The sequence below is a fragment of the Malaya genurostris genome, chromosome 3 (genome assembly GCF_030247185.1).
Source record: "Malaya genurostris strain Urasoe2022 chromosome 3, Malgen_1.1, whole genome shotgun sequence".
Lineage (NCBI taxonomy): Eukaryota > Metazoa > Arthropoda > Insecta > Diptera > Culicidae > Malaya > Malaya genurostris.
In genome coordinates, this window is record NC_080572.1 from 64,222,533 (window position 1) to 64,245,477 (window position 22,945).

At 36.3% G+C, this 22,945-nt stretch overlaps 1 protein-coding gene across 4 annotated transcripts in view; it reads right to left on the reverse strand.

Annotated features, from left to right (window-relative positions):
• Nucleotides 1-22,945, reverse strand: part of LOC131439028 (protein enabled) — an 89,415-nt gene that overhangs the window by 16,869 nt on the left and 49,601 nt on the right. The window lies entirely within an intron of this gene.

Sequence of the window (22,945 nt, forward strand, 5' to 3'; positions counted from 1 at the left end):
CGTAAAACATTGACTCAAGTTCTGCGGCAGTGACAAGGCAAAAAAAAACCTTTTTTTATCCACCTAGTGGTGTAATGATGCCTTTCTCATATTACTTATATTTCCAAAAATATCATCACAAGATTCTGTCAAGAATTTTTTATTTAATCTTGAATAAATTAAGAATCTTTTTTAGGTATGAACTAACATAACCTTTTCAATTTGTAAACAGTAACGTCAAGTTAATAAGAATTTTCGTTTATTTTGCATCGTCATACTAAATGATTAAACACACTTCACCCTAAAGTTCTGGAATCGGAAGTCGAACCCTAATGAAATTAAACAGCAACCTATGAGACTATAAGAACTTTCATTTAAGCCTAAGTTTGTAGAAATCGATCAAATCATCTCTGATCAAATTGAGTGGGTCTCGTTTTAGAGTTTTTCATCACCATTCCCGGTACGTCTGAAACCGGGAACTAGGATCCGATATAGCCGAAGTCGGTTCGTTTTGTAAGTAATTAATATACCCTACAAATTGAATCAGTTTTGAGCCAAACAATTTTACTCTATTTTGCATCGTCGTTCTAATTGACGGTGTGCAATTTTAATCACACTTTACCCTATGAAAGCATGATGAAATTCAATAGCAACCTATGAGATTTTTTTTAAGAGTGATATTACTTGATGCATTCTCACACACATACGTACACACTTGGCCCTTCGGGCCAATTTTTCACTTTTATAGAAAAGCGTCGTTATCATGATTTTGTAATAACACTAACAAGTAGGTACTAGCTGAATAAAAGATTGAAAAATTTACTCATTTTTCACCTGAAAAATATAGATTTAAATGTGGCGAACCCTGCACGCTATACGAAATTGATCAAAGCACCCTGCGAACGGAGCAAAGCCGCACGTACCCTCGTGTACTAGTTTTGCATCGTCATTTTGAATGACGATTTGAATGTTTTGACATTCATCACCCTATAATTTCGGAACCGAAAGTCGGATCAAGATGAAATTGCACAGTGTATTTAGACAATGACAATAGATAATGAGAGCTTTAATTTGAATTATGATTCGAGAAAATCGGTTTAACCGTTGCTGAGAAATCGAAGTGAGCTCCGTTTTTGGAGATTTTCTTCAGTATTATCGGTGCTTAGTTTTATATATTCACTAACTAACAAGATCTGCTAACTAGATGAATTTAGCAGTGAGTTTAATAAATATGTGCCCCTCGTTTCGCCATCGCTTGTGAAAAAACACTGATGAAAATGATAATTTTCACTAATCACACTGTAATACCGGAACCGGAAGTCGGATCTGTATCAACTTTTGGGGTACGTTTTAAAAAATCTTAAGACGATTTATTTGAGTCTTAGTTTGTGAAAATCGGTTTACGAAATTTTTCCTTAAATTTGAACATATTTCCTTGTAATTCCGGAACCGCAAGTCGGATCCAAACGAAATTCAGGAAAATTGTATGAATCCATAAGACCTTTTATTTGAATCTAAGTTTGTGAAAATCGGTTCGGCCATCCCTGAGAAACGTGTGTGACTATTTTTTCCTTTTTTTTTGGTGCATATCGCTCTATAATTCAGGAACCGGCAGTCGGATCGGGATCAAATTTAATATCATTGTATGGGACTATAAGACCTTTCATTTGAATCTGAGTTTGTGAAAATCGGTTTAGCCATCTCTGAGAAAATTAAGTGACATTATTTGTCACATACACACATACATACACACAGACAATTTGTGATCTCAAGGAACTGAGTCTGAATGGTATATGACACTCGTCCCTCCGGGTCTCGGTTGTAAAGTCACTAATCACAGCGATTGCATAGCCTTTCTATATGAGGAAGGCAAAAACACGAACGGCTCACTTTAAATAAAAAAAAAACGAAATAGAAATAATCCTTATCATTTTTTTCGAATAAATTGGTTTTGTAAAAAAATGAAAAATTATATCTATCAAATGTACGAGGCGATTAACATTTATTACACCTTGATTCAATTTAGCTTTTAAAATCATTTTTCCCCCAATCACATATGTTTGATTCAAAATCATGTTTTTTCCGGAAACAATGTTCATCCCATATTTCTGTCCATCTATGAAATATTCTTCCTTTGTGTACTAGAAGGTATCGAAGACATTTTTGAGCGTTCTGTGTTGTTTGGGACAAGTGATAACCGGTTGGTACAAACTTTTCTATTCTAATATGTGGCCGACCGTTGTCGTGATGAAAAAATACAGACTCAGACAACCCCTGTATCTAAATAATCTATATATATATATATATATATATATATATATATATATATATATATATATATATATATATATATATATATATATATATATATATATATATATATATATATATATATATATATATATATATATATATATATATATATATATATATATATATATATATAAATGCAGAGGACATTCTTTTTAATCGCATCACGTAAGGACGGATGGGTGGATTTATGATTCTTTTTTTGTTTGATTGGTTTCTACTCTCGCCGGGTTCGAACATCAAAAAAATTAGGAAAATTTTCCGAAAAAGTTGGAAAAATCCATAAAGTTGTTTTGTATGGACAAAGAAATTTTCCACTGAAAAAGTCCCCAATGATTGCTAGATCATCGGTAGGTGTTTGGCGCATCACGAGTTGCATTAGTGTTGGGCCGTCGAAAAAAAGAATACTAGATCGAAGAAAAAATCGTTTGGCGCGCAACGAATAGTTTTGTGTGGAGATTGCACATGCATACTTGGCGGATGTGATTCGTCATTTCGAACCACGTGCTTAAATGGTTATCAAAATTATTTCTTACTAATGTAGTTTCGCTTGAAAAAACTGAAACTGACCCAAGGTAGTTTCATCAAGCAAACACTTTTCACGAAACTGTGTTGATTTCGCACTTAGCAATGGGGGTTTGAGTAAAACTGATTTAAAAACCAGGTTCGAAACTGACTCGATTTTCAGTTCAACAACGTTGAAACTAGGTTCGAAACTGACTTCAAACAAACGGTTTGACAGCAGTTAGAGTGGAAACTGGGTTAGGTTTGGCATCAAGCGAAAACGACATAAATGACTCAATGACTGTTCCAGAAAACCGTTGTTGGCAGGAGAAGAAGTTTTGTTATTATTTACCAGTTGATGAATTGTGTTCAAAGGAGTCAGATGAATAGTATTGGTCATTGCGGGGCAAGACTAACAAATCAGAAATTTTTTAATGAATCAATGAAAAGATCGTGCTGTAGAAGCGCTAAGGTCAAACTAGAAGATTTTCCTTGCATTTTTTCTTTCTAATGATTTAGATTAGACTAAGCGCACACAGTAAGTGGTTATTAGATATCAATGTTCAAGATGATTACCATAATAAATTGAGACTGTTATGTCATGTTGCATATTCTGTGAAGAATGTTCAAACTGGTAAGATCATTATCAAATTACAATTTAAGCGTCATCTCCAAGCAATCAAAAGTTCCACAGCGCCTGAAAATATCCACTTTATTAGAGCTCTAAAATACGCATGGTACTTTTTGATAAATTGAACGTACAGAACAGATTCTGAGAAAATTTTCTGACTGCTTAAAAGCTGTACACACCGAATTATTTTTACGGACGTCGGTACAGTTTTACTGACTTTCAAACAGCTGAATATTCGGTAATCCGTTCAGTAAAAGTTTTATTTGCTCGGTAGAGTTCCGCTGACCTTCGATCTGTCATAATTCTACTGACTTCTTCATCATTCAATACCGACGTTCGGCGAAATTAACAAAACAATCCTAAAAATATGTAACCTTTTTGATCCGTAAAGTATTACTGTTTTTATTGGAGATCTGTGAAACGAAGGAGCAATTTTGTTTTCAAAACATATTTCCATCCGATTTATTAATTTATTTGCGTGTGATGAATAAATTGAATTACATATGCTCTCCATAACTAATTTATTTAAATATAATGATCAGATATCTTTCGGATGCAATTCAGTAGAATATGGGATCAGCCTTCATATTTTTAGAGTGCTGAAATAAAAAGTTGTAAAAGGCTTTTTGGATATATTCACTAAATGAAAAATTACCACTACGAATCAGTATTATCTATTTTTCGCAAGCAATCAATTCGCACCACTATTTTTTCTCTACAAATCTAGAAATTTTCACATTTTTACGTCCGAAAATTATGTTATTTGACAGATCTGTATTTCTGCTGAATGTATAGTGATGGTTACTGAAATTCTTCATTATTTTTTTATTAATTTTCCGAATATTGGTAGAACTTTCACTGAGTTCGTCAAGAGAAATGACATTTCAGAGTTCACAGACCGTGTCAGTAAATAATAAATAACCGTAACTTTTACATAGGAGTTGGATAAATTTTACGTATCTTTCAGTAAAAATAAAATTTTACAGATCGTTGCCGCAAAAATTATTACCGAACATAAAAATAGAAATTTTTGGTGTATAAGAAACTGCTTCAAAGTTTGTTCCGTCGGGTGAACGTATGAGTAATTCCATAAAACGGACTGTTCAGAATAGAAATCTGCGCATTTGTTCAATTTTCGCTTAACAGAAGTATTTCATATTTTCACATTAATCTTTGGTGATGTTTCTTCTTTTGGAGCAGAAGCGAGTGTGTGTCGAATTCCGTTGATTGTAGGTTAAGTAATAAGAAAAATGATGGAGAAACGTTGACCACTTAGTCTTTTGACAATTCTTCTGACGAGACGAAGTTCGACGGGTCAGCTAGTGTTATGATACAATCTAACCTTAATCCACATAGTACTGTAATAATGCCTATACTGTAGCCGAGTTGTTCGTTCAATGCATATATCGCCTATGATGGTTTGAAATTTGAAAAGCCTTTGATTTAACCAGAATTGAACTTGACTAATTTGAATAGTTGTGATACCTGTTTTCGGATTCAGACACAATTTAATGTCAGTTGATGAAAAACGTTAGAATTTTCATTTAAATCTATTTTTCGTGAAAATCGTTTAGGCTACCCGTAATCGAAATGAATTACCGTAAAACCGAAGAGAGTTTGTTTGAAAAACAACTTAAAAGATTTTTTAAACTAGAAACATTTAATAAATATGAGACTATAAAATCTTCTATTCGAATCTAAGTGTGTGAAACGAAAATCGATTCAGCTATTTGTGAGTAAATTTAGTGGATATCATTTTTATTTTTTAAGCATATCGCCCAGTAATTTCGGGACCGAAAGATGGATCTAGATAAATTCAAATAGCAGCTATAAGTCATGGAGATGTCATATGGAGAATTTTCAAGATCGATAAACACTACTGCTTTACGAAAGAAGAGATTACCCAAACAATATTGGCACTCTAATGAACATAACTCCCAACACGTCCGTGCTCCGACCAATGGAAAAATGTTGGGTTACCGTGAAGCGGAACCTTACAAAAGTCGAGAGACACTAGTCTAATCTGAAAATTATGATTGCCCGTTGAAATGCCATATGGAGCCTTTTGAATACAGTCATCTATCTTGATTGCTGATCGTCAGTTAGATTATTGAGGTATGAACGAGACCAACGCAGCACATTAGAACCAAAGCCCAATCTGTCCCAACTGGCTACTGTAATGGCGTGGTTCATTTTGTCAAAGGCAGTGAAAAGCTCTGTGTTGATAACGTCAGTTTTTAAACCGCAGGACATAGCATCCATCACGAACGTTATGAAGAATAAGAGATTGGTAGTCGCTTGCTCGCGTCGATGAGCAAATGAATTAAAGAAAATTTTCAAAAACTCATAAGATATCGATATATTTTCCTTAATGGGGTTATAATTGCTTAGCATCTCTCGTGTAATAATCAAAAAAATGATCAGAAAGTACGAGTTATTCATAATGAACTCTTCGTTGATTTCTAACCAGTTTTATTTCCAAATAGCCCAACTAGTTTGTCTTCTATGAAAAATCCTTCTACCATTGATTTGTATCTAGCAGGTTAAGGTAACATTTGTAATGGATAGATCAATCAAACAGACGTTGATTCAGATCATCTACCAATAATATTCAGGATTTCAAATGAAGTAATGATTAATTCAATTAGTTCTGTATCTTACCATCTTAGATCTAATCGTCTAGGATACAGATATCGTACCGGAAGTAATGTGAACCCTAAAATTGTTTTTGGAAATTCGACTAATATCGATACAGCAATTGATTGAAGTTAGGAGTGAATGATTGAAGTTAGGAGTCTATCAGTTCCAAAAGCTCAAACTAAATCTAATTCTCCTATCATCAACTACTCTGTCGTCGGCATCAATATCAACATTCTTGTGATCCTACTATGAAATCCATAGTTGAACTCATTCAAAAAAAAACATTGATTCTACGGTTCTTTTCAGCTCTCAAAGAAGGAAATTAAATACTCCCTGCAAACGGTGGATGGTGTCAAAATCGACAACTTTTTCAATTGTATGAGTCCTGTTGTAATCAATATCTCACACAAATATGAGAGCAAAACACAAGTATTGTCTTAAGATGACATTACTGAGATAAATTATGATGAAATTAGGGCAATCATTAGTAAAGTTAAAGAAAAACTCATATGATATGATTTAAAACTGCATTTAAACCCTTTAAAATCGTTGGACGAAACATGGGGTGGATTGTTCAACATAGAACCTTTTGTATGGGACAATAACATTTTTGCGTTGCTTCCAGGTTTTCACTTGTTGAATCAAAATAAATCATGATGCTGAAAATTGTTACTTATATTCGAGCTAGTAATATTTTTCCCGTTTTTTCACTAAAATTTCCGGTGAAACAAAACTTACGACTTTTTCTTGTATTTCCCGGTCACTTGTCACACTGTTCCAATCCACCGTCCAGCTGAAAAATAATTGTCCTACATAAGTTGAAGAAGAATGGAAAGATGACCCGGTTTGCGACAGAGATGAAGAGATGGCGTAATAAAATGGTTAGTCGGCTGAACCGATTTTGACAAACTAGGATTCAAATGGAAGGTCTCGTAATTCCAGAATTTCTTCCGATTCCGACTTCCGGTTTCGGAGTTATGGGATGGAATGTGTGTTGAATATTGTACGCCGTCACTTAAACTGGCGAAACAAAACTCAAGATCAAGAACTTTCCTGAACTGGACTCAAAATTATACAAATCGATAGCCATTATCAGTAGACAGCTGAACAAACCGAATCCGGCTACCCTGTAGTTGCCGGTTTTCGGTTACGGAAGCACCGGAAACAGTGGTCAAAATGGATCTCACTCACTTTTCTCAGCGATGGTTTGATTTCCACAAACTAAGATTCAAATAAAACGCCTCGTGATCTCATACGGAATTCCTGAATTTTATCCGGATCCGCCTTCCACTTTTGGAGTTATAGGGTAAAGTGTGTTAAATACTTTACACAATCTTTTAAGGCAGCGAAACAAAACACGAAAAACAATATCTAAACTGGACTCAAAACTACACAAATCGATAGCCATTATCAGTAATCAACTAAACAAACAGATTCCGGCTATCCTGGCTCCCGGTTTCCGGTTCCGGAAGCACCGAAAACAGTGGTCATATATTCCAAAATGGATCTTTTTCATTTTTCTCAGCGATGGTTCAAATGAAAGGTCTTTGATTCCATACGGAATTCCTGAATTTCGTCCGGATCCGACTTCCGACATTTTGAATAGAATACCACAGTATTATATACGAAAATATGATTGATAAAAGAAAGGCATCATTACACCACTAGGTGAATTAAACCATTTTTTTTGTACCATCGCTCTCAACCACGGTTTGAAAGTTTATGCACTCATCACTCTTATGATTTTAAAACCGGGCGTTGGATCCGGATAAAATTTGGATGGTTTGTATGGGACCACAACACCCAGCAAGACCTAGGGATTGGAATACTATTATTTTTATTATAACACGTTCTAAATTTTCATCCATTATAAAAATCGCCACACGAAAATTTTTCAACTTCTTTGTATAGACGCCAAACAAAAACTAAACGTACGATATGCGTCAAAATTTGACAGAATGTGTATAAAAGTGTTGCCAACGTTGAGAGAATAAAAGTTTACCGATTGGAAAAGCACGGGAATTTTAAAATGAAAATACCGGTTCTTTTTTGATCATAAGGTAATTATTTTCTATGGGGCCTCAGAACGTTTCACTTAATTACAAGTTTGTGAAAATCGGTTCAGCCATCTCCAAAAAAAGTGAGTGCACAAACTGATTCGGATGGCATATGACATCGGTTTAAAAATCGATTTTCACAGTGATTGTATAACCTTTCTACTATTTGAAAGGCAAAAGTAATTCAAAGGCAATATTTTCCAACAAAAAAAAAACTATCGAAAGAGCATGAGAAACGAAATGATCCCCTTTGTGTTCGGCCTGATTGCAGCGAATAGCTAGTAAACTGCAAGATTATTGAACATCTATTCCATCGGGGCGTAACCGGACAAACAATTAACCTGAAATTGACAAAAACTTAGTAAGCAATCATCAAGCAACGGCTTTCTCAGTCAATCCGGAAGTCCCCTAAATGCAATACAAGCTCCAATCCACTATGGTGTAATGCAATATCGTCTCTTTTTGTGCTCGACAGTGAAGCCGGCTCTGGCTCTCCCAAGTATGGAGGGGGCAAGCAGGATGAAAGAGCAACGAAAAACAATGGAATTAAGCTGTGTAGGCTTGCAGTTATCAAATAAAAATTTTCTGGCTCGCAATGAATATTAAATTACAGTGGCAGTGGCACCATTTTACAAATAGTTGGCAGCGAAGTCAATGGGCTACTACTGCATGTAGGTTGAACACGAGAAAATCCGGACACTAGAAAAATGGTACTATTCAATTATTTTATGAATACAACTTTTGAAATACGTAAACAGCAATTATAGTTGAAATGGTTCACGAAACAATTTGTACCCGTATTTTGTACTCTATCGCTTTCAGATTGTTCATATTCCGGTACCTAGAAATCAAAGAGACGACATTTTCATTATATCACTATTCGCTCGATTTCGATGAGTGCCAGCTTGCCAGCTGCTTCAGAGAACAAGCTCTTTTAAATTTTTGTCGATACTTCTTGCGGAAGGTACAAATTTACACATTTCAGTCCACAGCTACAGATAGCTTGCTAGACAAGAAATATTTAAAGTAAACAAATAATCTTTTTCTGAAAACTCTGCCGACCAAACGAGGTATTATCTTACTGTCCAAAAATTTGTGGGAAAACGTTCCTGCAACACGGTTTAATTTTTCGCTAACGAATGTCGCTTCTTAAGACTGTCCCTCTTGTACTGTGAAACCTTTTTCTGTATCTTTATCGTCCATTCCGAGGATGGGGACTTCAGGAATACATACATTCCATGTCAGAAAAACTAGGCTACGTTGCCCACGGGAACACTAAGAGTGTGGAAGGTTCCTTGTGCGAAATTTTGGTCATCAATCAAATATTGGTCCGTGAGTCTGAAGCGTTTGAAAGTTGGCCTGTTCTATTACTTATGTCTACCTACGGTTGATTACTCGCGTTAAAAGAGTGATTAGATGAAAGATCAACATGATTTGAAAAGTAATTGCATTCATATTCATACGTAAGAATACAACTCGGTTTCGGTGAAATGAATTCAAATCAGAGCACATAAAAGTCATTTTCTTTGACTCAAAACAGACACAAATGACAGAAACTAAATGTCACTCTCAGTTTTGCTTGTAAATAGCGAAATAGTAGTTCCAAAATTGGTTTGTTTCTTTCATTTACCCTTTCAGTCATTTTCGGATTTCAGTAAAAATCGTATACTGTGCAGTATCGGTATTCAACCGACGCATCTATAGTAGTTTTTGTTTCCAAATGGTTTCTGCAGTGTAGTGCAGTGATTTTCATTTTATTTGAGAAATAATGAGAATTCTACTCAACTTTCCTGCAGACGGTATTCTGGTTTCGTCTTGTAGTAAGAAAAAACGTGCTTAATCCACCTAACAGTGAGATGATACCTTTTTTTTATCAATCCGCATGTGTTTTTTGCGTGAATATTCTTCGGTGTTCTAGTTCGCAATACATTATTTTAATAACCGTCGTTTTTAATGACAATTTGAGATTATAATCACTCATTACTCTGTAATGTCGAAACTGCAAATCGGACCGAATTTGAATCTAAACATTTGACAATCGATTGAACATTCCATGATATGTCGAAGTAAGTTCCACTTTAGAGTTTACGATTATTGAGGGTACTTTCAGAGCAGGTATTCAGGAACCAGCATAACCCAATCCGATTCGTACGGCTATAAATTAATATGACGAATAAATTGCAATAGTTTTGAGTCCAACTTTAAAGCTTTTTGGGATCGTCATCTTCTATATCGGTTTGAATTTTAAAAATTCATCACCCTGTAATTTTTGTAGACATCTTTGAGAAATCGTAGTGCGAATTAAATCCGAATCGAAAACTGAATGCCAATAGAACTGAAATGAGTTTATTTGGTTATCGACTATTCAAATCTGCAAACCCGATGAACCTGATTAATTTATGTGAAATAGACATTTTATACTAATCACCCTGTATCCCCTAAACTGGACGTTGGATCTGATTAAAAAGCAAGATGATTTATAGAATCTTAAAACTTTTCATTTGAATCTTAAATCGGTTCAGCCATCTACGAGAAAAGAAAAGTCACACAATTTTGATTTGATTTTTCGTTTAACATATCATCCTGTAGTTCTTGAACCAGAAGTCGGATCCAAACATAATTCAGGATCCTTGTTTGGAAGCATACGACTATTCATATAAATCTGAGTTTGTAGAAAACGGTTGAGTCATCTCCGAGAAAATTGAGTGAAATTATTTGTCACACATGCATTTGCTGAACTCGACGAACTGGTTCGAATGGTATATGGGTGTTATGTTCTTCCAGCATTTATTGCTGTCAGTAGTTTAAATCAATATAATTATGGAATTACTCGAAAAATCTGCCATCATCTGGTTTACATATGTCATATTCGAACGATTATGTTGCCAAAAACGAACCGTGCTAAAATCGGTCCGAGGCAAAATGTCATGAAAAGGGATGCTGTTCACAGTCTTTTTGGTACTTAGAAACAATTGTATGTAACATTATAAAAAATCGTGTTCCACGTTACTCCCGAGCATTGCTTTTTTCTGTTTTCAAGGACAAGTGTGACAGATACTGTCAAAAAACTGAAAATTTTGACATAAACTCAAAAAGTAAACATTAGATCTTAAAACCATTCAATAGCGTTTAGGGTGACGGGGAGACCTTTCATTTGCGACTAGTTTGATCAAAATCGCTCCAGCCATCTCTGAGATCTCGACCTCTTTGTAGACAACACACATACAGACACACACGGACATTTGCTCAGTTCTTCGAGCTGAATCGATTGGTATGTAACACTCGGTCCTCCGGGCCTCGAAAACTTTGAGCGAATTCTATACCTATTTTTTATATATATATAAAAAAAAAGGTAACAGGTGACGTTGGCATTGACTCTCTTGTTTGTTGAAGTGAGAGACGTGAATGCTTCGTCGTCTCTTCGCGATCGCGAATGAGACAGTTAAAAAGGCTGATAAATTGGATTCTTTCATTGAAAATACGTGATAACATTCGGCTCTACTATAAGTCCATTGCATAATCTGGATATTCCGTACGCCAACTCCGGCGACCATTTTGTTTCCTCTTTGCTTCGTCTCTGAGGCATCGTGAGTCATTTTCAGTTTGAACTTTACGGTATTTTTCGGTTGAATTTATCCTGTTGTCACGTCACCACTGAAGTGTCCCTCGAACCAAAGTGGATGTTGGCCAAGACCTTTGTGAGCTTCAATGAACGGTAGAATGCGTTTTTCGATGTACTTTGCATAGAAAAGTTGAATGTTGTATCGCTTGCCAAATCAGTTTTTTAGCAGCAAACTAATTAGCAAGAACGAATTCAAATGCATCTAGTACGCATCATAGGTACCTCGTAAAAACCTCTCAAAATTACACATCATCCAAGATGTCGTACTATGCAAGAATGAACCGTTTTTCTATGGCAAAATAAAATAGTGCCTGAACGACATATTGAACAATAATTATCTAATCACTATACTCTGGTTCCCGGCTCATTGCTCCATTCCTGGCAATGAAAGAGCCGATATTTTGGTCAAATGTGGTGCTATTGAGGGTGAAATTTATGAGCGACCGATTGCTTTCAACGAATTATATAGCGCATCTCGCCAAAGAACACTTTCTAGCTGGCACCCTTTTAAGACTTAGTTCTGATTCCAGCTGCGACCATGAGTTCAACCAATAGCTAAGTTAGAATAGAAATTATGTAATGATACAAACAAACTCGAAATAGTTTATGAAATTATCAACAAAATGTCTGAAAATAACAGCTTATTTTATAATGTATAGAAGTTAATCGTTTGGTTCAAATAATATTTTCGAGTAGATTTCATAATTGATGACGAATGAACCTAAGATGATATTTATGTAATAAGAGGAATATGTTTTAATAAATTTAAATCGTTGTGACTATTTTAGAATCATATTAGGATAAGAATTTTATGTAAAAGTGATGCTACGGCGAAGAAAAACTTATGTAAACTGCCTCAAGAAATAAAAGTATTTATGGAAAAAAAGATGTCGTATTAAGAAAAACACTTGTTATTCGCCGAAAATAAATTTTATTCATCAATGTGATCTTTTTCAAGAGCAATTCCAATCACTCCAACGCGTCTCTAACTTCTCGATGCCGTGCTTGCAGAAGGATTTGACGTTTACCTCAAAATAGCCTTTCCATTCAGCCCACTGCTTCCACACTCGAGTTGAAATTCTTACCGGTAAGCATTTTTTTTATCAGCGAATAGCCAGTAGTCTGGACTATACGATGGATGAGCAAGCAATTCTAAGGGTAATTCGTCCAATTTAACCATAGTTACCTTGCCTGGGTTGACTAAGGAATGTAAAATACTAAGGTTTTTCTTTGCTTTATTTGTAATTTCATAAATCATAAATTTAAGTTCAAAGGTATCGTTAGAAAAAATGTTCCCTTACTCTTTATGACATTTTATAAGTAGAACACCAACTAAAACCGTCCAATTTTTCCCTTATGAGATTTTACGAATCCAGTTTTTTTCGTGTTCAATCTGTAGTGTGTTGAGAATGGCTAGCAGGAGCCCAGTTTGGGTGTTTGTTAACCGTTCCATGACGGAAAAAAACGGTTGGGAGAAATTCTTGTAATCAAAGACCTGAAACTAGTTCGCGAGTTCGCATACTTTTTTCGGGCACCGCCAACGGCTAGTGATTTGCATAACATTATTGTTCTTCTCCGACCAACGGTTGGCTGCGGTGATGATCTGGAGCCGGTTGAGAAATGAAAAATAAAAATAAGATGCTTCGAAGACTTTAACACGGCTACGTTTGCAGTACCTCATTATTGGAGAGGAGTAAAGCGAAAAGCGGGATAGAACTGACTTCAAGTTGGAATTGCAGGGAATGAACTGAGTATCCCTGTGCGTTATGTATATATATATATATATATATATGTGTGTGTGTGTGTATGCGAGACAGTAGAAGAGCTAGATTTACTGCGATGACGAAGCAGAATTCATTCAAGTGGTGCTGAAGCCAGAAGGACGAGCATAATTCTGAAGCTTTTTCTGAGTATGAGAATTTTAAAGCCAGTAGCTTCAAGCTGTTAACAACTAGAAACAGATAGTAATACCTTTTTTATGTTAACTTACTATTTAGCAGGACAAGATTTTTTCAAATAATATTATTCTATGATGGTTAATGGAGCAATATTACATTAGTCGGATGCTGTTTCATTTCTGTAAACTTTCAAATAATTTAATGCATTCTAACTCTATCTCTGGCACTATAACTCTAATTCAAAGAACTCTTCCGCTTGCTACATTTAGGTTGTAAATTAAGTTCGAAGATCAAATGACTGTCACTTCCGATTCCGGTATAAGTGACGTAGCCGACATTTTTTCTATCCGCTCAACTTTCTCGGAGAGGGCTGAATCGGTTTCTACAAGCTAAGACTCGTTTGAAAGTCACTTTTAGATTGTAAATCAAGCTCGAATATCAATTGTCTCCCGCTTATGGTTCCCGAGATATGTTCGTATAAGTGGCGTTTTTTTTTTTAGAAAGTAACCAATGATCAAGTTGAAACACGTCAATGCTGATACTTTTGGTTTACAGTTTATTATATTGGCAACATTTAGCTACCCGAACGCAGCCAAAATCGTGTCGAGAAGTTGCTTTAAATTTAATTTGTTCCATCAGAAAATGTTAAAAAAAAGTTTAGTAAAATTTGGCATTTCACTTCACACAATTTCACTTTGTTTTGTGAAATAAAGTGTTCTTCACCTATTTGAAAAATTACGTAAAATTATTGGAGTACGATGGAGCTCTCAAAAAAGTATAATTTCAATGTGTATCAAACAACTTCCCTCCCGTGGTTGGTGGGCTTGATGGTATTGCAAACATCATCAGATACAATCAACTACAGTTAGAATATGTTACATATATATATGATATATGCAAAACCGGTACGCATCGGTACGTGATAGTACGGAAGAAGAAAACATCACCACCTTTCGAACGAAGCCCACAACGTGCTTTGCACAATTTCGTAACTGACTGATGGGTCCGTCTGACTCATGGGTCCAGCCAGACCTTTTTCGTATTTTACCATCAATTTTACATATTTATAATTTATCTATCGACTTGAGGTTTCAGGTAGCTTCCTAAAATTTTGTTGGCTATCGATCTATGCAATTTGCAATATAGACAGTGTCCTCGAAAAGGACGAAAAACAGCTGGTTTGAAACATTACCCTCGGTCAGACAAAAGACTGTCCCAGAAAGTATGAACGCACTTTGATTTCGCTGTAAATAATTCAATAAATAATATTAGACTAACATAACAGAATATTATTCTCAACATTTGCTACTTAGCCATTGTAGACTAGCTGGCGCACCTTCTTGCGAACGTGCCTCATTAAATTCCGTACAGACTTCTTGGCGACAAGTTTTGACACTTTTTCCAATCTTTTTCGAACTGTTGAATGGTTTCGGCTGCCGAGACATGTTTCCTAAGATGTGCCTTCGTTAATACGCAAAATTCCTCAATTGGTCGAAGTTGTGGGCAATTTGGTGGATTCATATCTTTTGGGACGAAAGTGACATTTTTGGTAGTATACCATTCTACCGTTGATTTCGAGTAGTGGCAAGAAGCAAGAAGTAGTGGCCAGAAGACAACAGGATCCTTGTGGCTTCGAATCATGGGTAGAAATCGTTTTTGTAAACATTCCTTGATGTATATTTTGCTGTTCATTGAAGTAAGGGTTTCGAAATTTTACCGCAGCTACAAATTGCTTGCCATATCATAGCTTTCTTACCAAATTTTTCGACTAAAATCGATGTCTCGGACTGGTTTAACACTTGCTCTTCTCGCACCGTATAATATTGTGGTCCGGCGAGGATTTGTAATCGAGTTTCACGTAGGTTTCGTCGTCCATGATTATGCAGTTCAAATTTCCAGCAAGAATCGTATTGTACAGCTTTCGAACCCTCGGCCTGATCGATGCTTCTTGTTTCGGAGTACGTTTTGGTTGTTTCTGCTTTTTATAGGTTCGAAGATTCAAACGTTCTTTAACACGAAGAACATTTGACTTCGAAGTGCCCACTTTTTTGCCACATCCCGAACTGAAACCTCCTTCTTTTGCTCGAACGCCTCCAGTATACGTTTATCCAACTGAGGGTTAGCAGGACCTTTTTTCGACCCGTTTTCGGTTTATCCTTAAAGGTGTTATCCTCACCGAACTTCCTGATTGCGTTTTGCACGGCTGTTTCACTTACTCCTTCCATTTTGCTATCTTTCTCAGTGACAGTCCGCATTCTGTTCACCATTTGTACACAATTTTTCGACGTTGTTCTACTGAAAGTCCACGCATTTCGAAACAAACTAATGAAAACGAATAAACAACTGCACAAGTGGTTAGAGAAGAGTGTAAACAACAGGACGCAGTCATGAAAATTGACAGATTCTGAACCGTTGCGAAATGGCAGCGGTTTATGGTTGCCTCCATACTTTCTGGGACAGTCTTTAAACCTCAATGCGAGCGGTTTGAAAAAAAAAAAAACAGAAGATCATCAGTGCCTGATTGCGCGCATATTGATAGAAAATGGTCCAGTTGACAGTAAAACGGACTGGAAAGTGGTGGGACAGTTCAAGAACCGAAATGTTGTTAAAAGTCTACGGTGTCAGTCGGGTTTATATAGAAAGCCTGGGTTATGTGTTTACAAGGTGCAAAATACCTCAAACCGGACTGAAAAACAAACAAAAAACCGCACTCCTAAACATTACACGAAGCTGCTCACCAAATTGTGTTAAATCTGTCAACTTCCCGGTCAAGCATATTTCGTAGTCAGTTCTAAGCTCGATGTTCCGATGATGTCCGAAAGAAGAAATTATCGAAATTTACCAAAATATGATCTGGCAAGCGATTTGGGGATGTGTCGAAATAAGCACACCTTCCATCCCTTCCGGAACAATCAACGGTGCGATTTACACGGAAGAGTGCCTTGAGAAACGTTCATAAGGAAGCACAAAGAATCGACACTTTTTGGCATGATTTAGCATTCTACCACTATACTTGAAACGTGTTAGAGCGGTACCGAGCTAACGGAGCCAATTTTGTACCAGAAAATGTAAACTGACCACTTTCACCGGAACATTATTTAATTGAAAAATTTTGTGCAATTATGAAGACGGAATTTTCCGAGTATCCCACAGAAATTAAAACAGAACTTAAGATTAAAAACCTACTTAATCCACCTAGCAATGAAATGATACTTTTTTTTACAAATCTATGTGGTTTTGCATGAATATCTGTTCGGTGTTTATAGTTTTCATGAAATTGTTTTAATGACCATCGTTTTAAATGGCAGTTTGGAATTTCAATCATTACCCTGTAATTCCGGTACTGCACGTCGAATCAAAAGAAAAATTGTATGAAACCATAACATTTATTTCTTTGAATTTAAACATGTGACGATCGATTAAGGGGAGGGTATGGTGTAACACTTTTGAAAAATCATTTATTTTTTTCTTTGTATTTTCTTATAGTAAAACATTTCAAGAATATTCTAAGAAGTTTTCAAGCCTATCGGAACCAAACTCAGCAAGTTATGGCTTCTATTTTTGCTTATCACATACTGCGAAGAAGTAGGAGCTCGGTGCATAACAGGCCCAAGATTTCTGCTTCGATTGACTCAAAAAATTGACAAAACATTCCTGAAATGTTTCATTAGAACAAAATACAAAAAAAAAGTATGATTCTCAGTTCGAGTTTTATTTCAATAAATTTCATGTCATGTGAACGACGAAGCTCCACTTATGTACATTTTATAAGATGTAAAATTACAAGTTTTTAGGAATACACCCTTCACCAGGAGTCACATTTTCGGAAATCTACTAGAACCTCCCATTTTTGACGATAAATCGACAGTCTTCCTTTCCGTAACATATAAACCAACTAAACTAAATTTGTTTTGAAATTAATTTCTAGTGAGAGTAAATCTTTTCAAGCGGTTTTAGAATTGTCTCAAAAAGTCTGCTCGGATTCAATGTATATCTTTGAGTATTTAGTAAATTGATTGACAATTCCGATCTTATAACATAATAATTTTAGATATTTTCTTGCGAAACAGAACTAACTAGACGTTCTACGCAGAACCTTAGGGGTGTCCCGGTGTGACAAAATGCGTTACAACAAACTGTCGGGTACACATACATCGACACAAATAGAAACATATTTACGGTTCAACAAATTTACACTACCAGCAGACAGTTACACCTATTGACGTTGCCCGGAGTAGAGTTATGATTAATTGTACAACCGCGGCTGGACTGACGACGACGATATTCCGAGTTGCTGATGTTCTGCTTTTGCGTTTCACTTCCTCTCCCTGACAGACAGCAGCTTTGACCAGATTCACCGCAAGGGCCAAGTGGTCGCCGTATATTTACAAACCGTCCACATCAGAATCAGTCTCGGCAGCGGCAGTGGCAGCAGACCTGACTGTTTGTCACTTGACTTAAGTGAAGAACTTCCGGTTTCGCTCATTCGCTTTACTAAATTGGAATGAATAGAGCGCGGTGGTTTGACTCTATTAAAAGTAAATTCTTTTACTCTTTCTTTTTCTAGGCCAGTTACTTTGCACTGGCAATGCACACAACATCCGTGAGTCTATATTTTTTCCTCTGTGGAGCTTCGTTCCAGAACAGAACTGACAAGCAGTCATGGATAAAATGATGCGGAAAAAGCCTACGTGTGAGAGTGGGGTGCGTTTTTTTTCTGCGGTCCTGCTTTCATCAGTACAATTGAATCACAAACATCCTACTCTTCTGTTGGCTTCCCCTTATAGCACAATGAGAGGACTCTTCGGATAGGCCTCTTGCTGCAATACTACCTACCTCGTCAGTTCAACCTAAGCCTGAGGACTTTGCTTTGCGGCCACCGGCTAGAAGAATGCGGGAAAAAAATGAATAATTAAATATCCTTTCAGATGAGTTCTGCCATCCAAACGATGCAGTCGGGTCGGTCGGCCGGTGCGCTGGAGCCTATAAGCAATAGGTAACGTCATAATCATGTCAACTGATAACTGACTGTCAAGTCAGGAGGCATCAGGACAAACAATGTGGTACTAGGTCAGGAAGTCTTTCTGCATTTACGCCATTGTAACGTTTTACTTTGAAGGTAGTTAAAAACGAAAAGAAAAAATCTTACAATCAATGGTTTCAAAGAACTGAACTCATGGAATGATTGATCTATCGGTCTGTAGTGGGATCCTGATTGAAGAAAACCCATAGCTTCTGAATTCTTTTTTTTTACCTAACAATCGATGACCATAACGGACCAATAAACAAAAAGTGAATCAAAGGAAAACGATTACAATTACCACAGTCATACGTCACCGGTGAAATGCGAAGAGTTAACTCATACTGCACATTCCGTAAATACGTTGTGACAAATTTCACGTCAAATCGTGTTCGGAGGTGGCAGCACGCTATTAAATTTTAATGAAACATTCTTAAAGATTGTCCTAGAAAGTATGGACGCAACCAAAAACCGCTGCCATTTCGCAATGGTTCAGAATCTGTCAATTTTTGTGGCTGCGTCCTGTTGGTTACACTCTTCTCTAACCACTTGTGACGTTGTTTATTCGTTTTCATTAGTTTGTTTTGAAATGCGGGGACTTTCAGCAGAACAACGTCGAAAATTGTGTACAAATGGTGCACAGAACGCGGACTGTCACTGAGAAAGATAGCAAAAATGGAAGGAGTAAGTGAAAAAGCCGTGCGAAATGCAATCAGGAAGTTCGATGAGGATAAACCGAAAACGGGTCGAAAAAAAGGTCCTGCTAACCCTCAGTTGGATAAACGTATACTAAAGGCGTTCGAGCAAAAGAAGGAGGTTTCAGTTCGGCATGTTGCCAAAAAAGTGGGCACTTCGAAATCAAATGTTCTTCGTGCAAAAGAACGTTTGAATCTTCGAACCTATAAGAAGCAGAAACAACTAAAACGTAGTCCGAAACAAGAAGCATCGATCAGGCCGAGGGTTCGAAAGCTGTGCAATACGATTCTTGCTGGAAATTTGAACTGCATAATCATGGACGACGAAACCTACGTGAAACTCGATTACAAATCCACAATATTATACGGTGCGAGAAGGGCAAGTGTTAAACCAGTCCGAGACATCGATTGAAGTCGAAAAATTTGATAAGGGAGCTATGGTCGGGCAAGCAATTTGTAGCTGCGGTAAGATTTCGAAACCATTCATCACCACTGTTTCAATGAACAGCGAAATATACAAATTCGAAACAAACTAATGAAAACGAATAAACAACTGCACAAGTGGTTAGAGAAGAGTGTAAACAACAGGACGCAGTCATGAAAATTCATCATGATTCGAAGCCACATGATGTATATTCCAGTTGTCTTCTGGCCAGATCTTGCTTCTTGCCCCTACTCGAAATCAACGGTAGAATGGTATACTACCAAAAATGTCACAAAAGACATGAATCCACCAAATTGCTCACAACTTTGACCAATTGAGGAATTTTGAGCATTAACGAAGGCACATCTTAGGAAACATATCTCGGCAGCCGAAACCATTCAACAGTTCGAAAAAGATTGGAAAAAAGTGTCAAAACTTGTCGCCAAGAAGTCTGTACGGAATTTAATGAGGAACGTTCGTAAGAAGGTGCGCCAGCTAGTCTACAATGGCTAAGTAGAAAATGTTGTGAATAATATTCTGTTGTTGTAGTCTAATATTATCAGTATATCGAATAAAATTTGAATATCTAACACTTGTGAATTATTTACAGCGAAATCAAAGTGCGTCCATACTTTCTGGGATAGTCTTTAACATGTAGACTTTATCACAAAAAAAACAATTTTCATGTCTTGTTTTTCCCAATTTTTTTTTTGGACTTTTTTTTGAGAAGCGTAAAACTTTTTAACCAGCTTTTTAATGGCTGCAGTCGAAAAATGTCAAACTCTACAGAAAAGTATTGTACTAGTCATGTTTCTAAAATCAGTCAAATTATCGAAAATAATGAAAAAAAAAATTCAAAACGAATCCTACACAAAAAATTCAATTTTTTGAATTTAAAAAAGTTTTACCTATGTTCCCCACAAACCGTTCGTACGTTTCAAGATAAGCACTTTCAAGGAAAAAAAAAGAGTTTTAAACAAAATTTCTCCCTGTCCAGTATGATGATGATTGGCAAATATCGGACAACTAGCGATAGAGTTTTCTGTAAAATCACCTCACTAATTGAGTTACGATGTGACGCAAAATTCGTTCAGTAGAATCCCTACACTGAAAAACTAAAAGTCGAATTTCATAAAAACAGAATTTTTTATTTAACTGAAACATGTCTCAAGATAGGAAATTATGTTCTCTACCTAACATTCTTCCCAGAATGTCTTTTTATACTACCATGCAGCGAAGAGGAACATTTTAAGGGTAAAATTTCTCAACAAATATTTGGTTGGGCAGGCAATATGTAGCTGTGGCCAAAAAAGCCAAAACTTCACCACTACCGGAACGATAAACAATGAAATATTCAGTGAAGAATGCCTAAAGAAGCGATTGTTGATATTCCTAAGCAGCCATGACGCTCACTCGCTATTCTAACCTGTTTTGGCATCTTGTCACAACGCCAAAGATGTTTTGGAATTGTATGAAGCGAATGGAGTCCATGGTGTATCGAAAGAGGCAAATCCATCTAGCTGACCGAATTTGCAACCCATCGAGAGCTCTCTCAATAACAACAGAAAAATTTCGAAAATCTTAGACAAAAGCATCTAAATCAAATGGCTGGAGTAAACTAAAAAGTTCGTAGTTTCTTCACGCAGCCTAAGTAACTGTCATTAGTATTAAGAGGACTAGAAATGCTCAATTAAAGGAATAAAAATGCATCTTGGATTGAACTAACAGTAAATTTAGTTTATTCCAAATTAAATCTGTCCAGATTTTGTAGCAAACAAGCCTTAAAAGTGCCCATCTTGCAATGTAAATACCTAACTTGGGACAAAACTTCTTCAAAATCAAAAATGTTTCCTATAAATCGACTTTAAATATTAAAAATCAATTCGAAAATGTCCTGGTTTAGCGTCCGGTAAAAACGTAAATCCGTAAATTGTCCATTTACTGACTTTATTGGCATCTCGTGACAAAATTTACAGGTTGCGCACTGCTTATGTGGTATGATATCAGAAGTATCAGTTCGTTTTAATTTAAAACTAAAGATTGAGGAATGGACATTCGCTTGTGTTTTTCAATACAATGAAACAACGATATACCTTTGGACAGAATTAGTTTTTTTTTTTAACTTATTTCGTATCACGATACAATAGAATAATGCGGCCCTCTGCACATCGAGCGAACCTGTCAATAACATAATCAATGAAACAGTTTCAAAATTGCAACTGAGACAGCAATTTGTTTTTAACTGCCATAAGCATAAGCCACCGAAGCCTCTCCTGAATGTGTGCATACAAGTTTTCACAGAGCCAAACGTGACAGAGAACAACAAATCTCAGAGCTAAACTGAGTAATTCCTTCCCATCGAGAATCTGTGCAGTAACTCATGCGCACGGAAAAAACGTTACACAAGTTGAATGTACATGAGATGTATGTAAATATATGCAATGCAATGTACTCGATTTCAGAGCTCCACGTATTGACCACGACAATGCGATATGAAAAGATCATTTCTAAAAAATAGAGACAACAGTTTGCTTGGCACAGTTTTTCTCAATAAACTGATGTTTTTTATGAAGACTTATCTACCAATAACGAAGAAAACTGCTCTTGCGTTTTGCAACGATGACTGTTTTCCTAAGATTGTAAGTAGAACCTGCATGCTTAAAATTTTTTTTCCCGTTGAAACAAGAGTGGGGGGGGGGGGGGGGGGAAGAGGGAGTACGATACGAAAAGTCTAATTTCAATGTGATACCTATGGTTAAAACAGTTATATTTTGAGTAATAGTGGAGGTGTGGCAAATGAGTGTTTAGTAGTGAGAGTGCTATTTAATGAATAATGTTGATTCGCAAAACTAAAAATGCTCAAGCGGCGGATACTGAGAATTTACCGCCCCAAAATTCAACGATATTAACCGGTTGAAGCGCACATGATTGTCGGTGTTATCAGATTTCTATAGAATGTGTAAAAAATGTGTACAATTATCAGATTTCTATAGAATGTGTAAAAAATTACTAGTCAATCGTGTTATTCAAACTGAAAATCTAAAATTGGTCTGCAGCAAACCCATCCGCGAGTGTTTATTTTATTGTATTTCGCTCAGTAGTCATGTTTCACCTCGCGTTGTTAACAGCAATGCGAATAGGAGAAAAAGGATACTGGTGAGATCC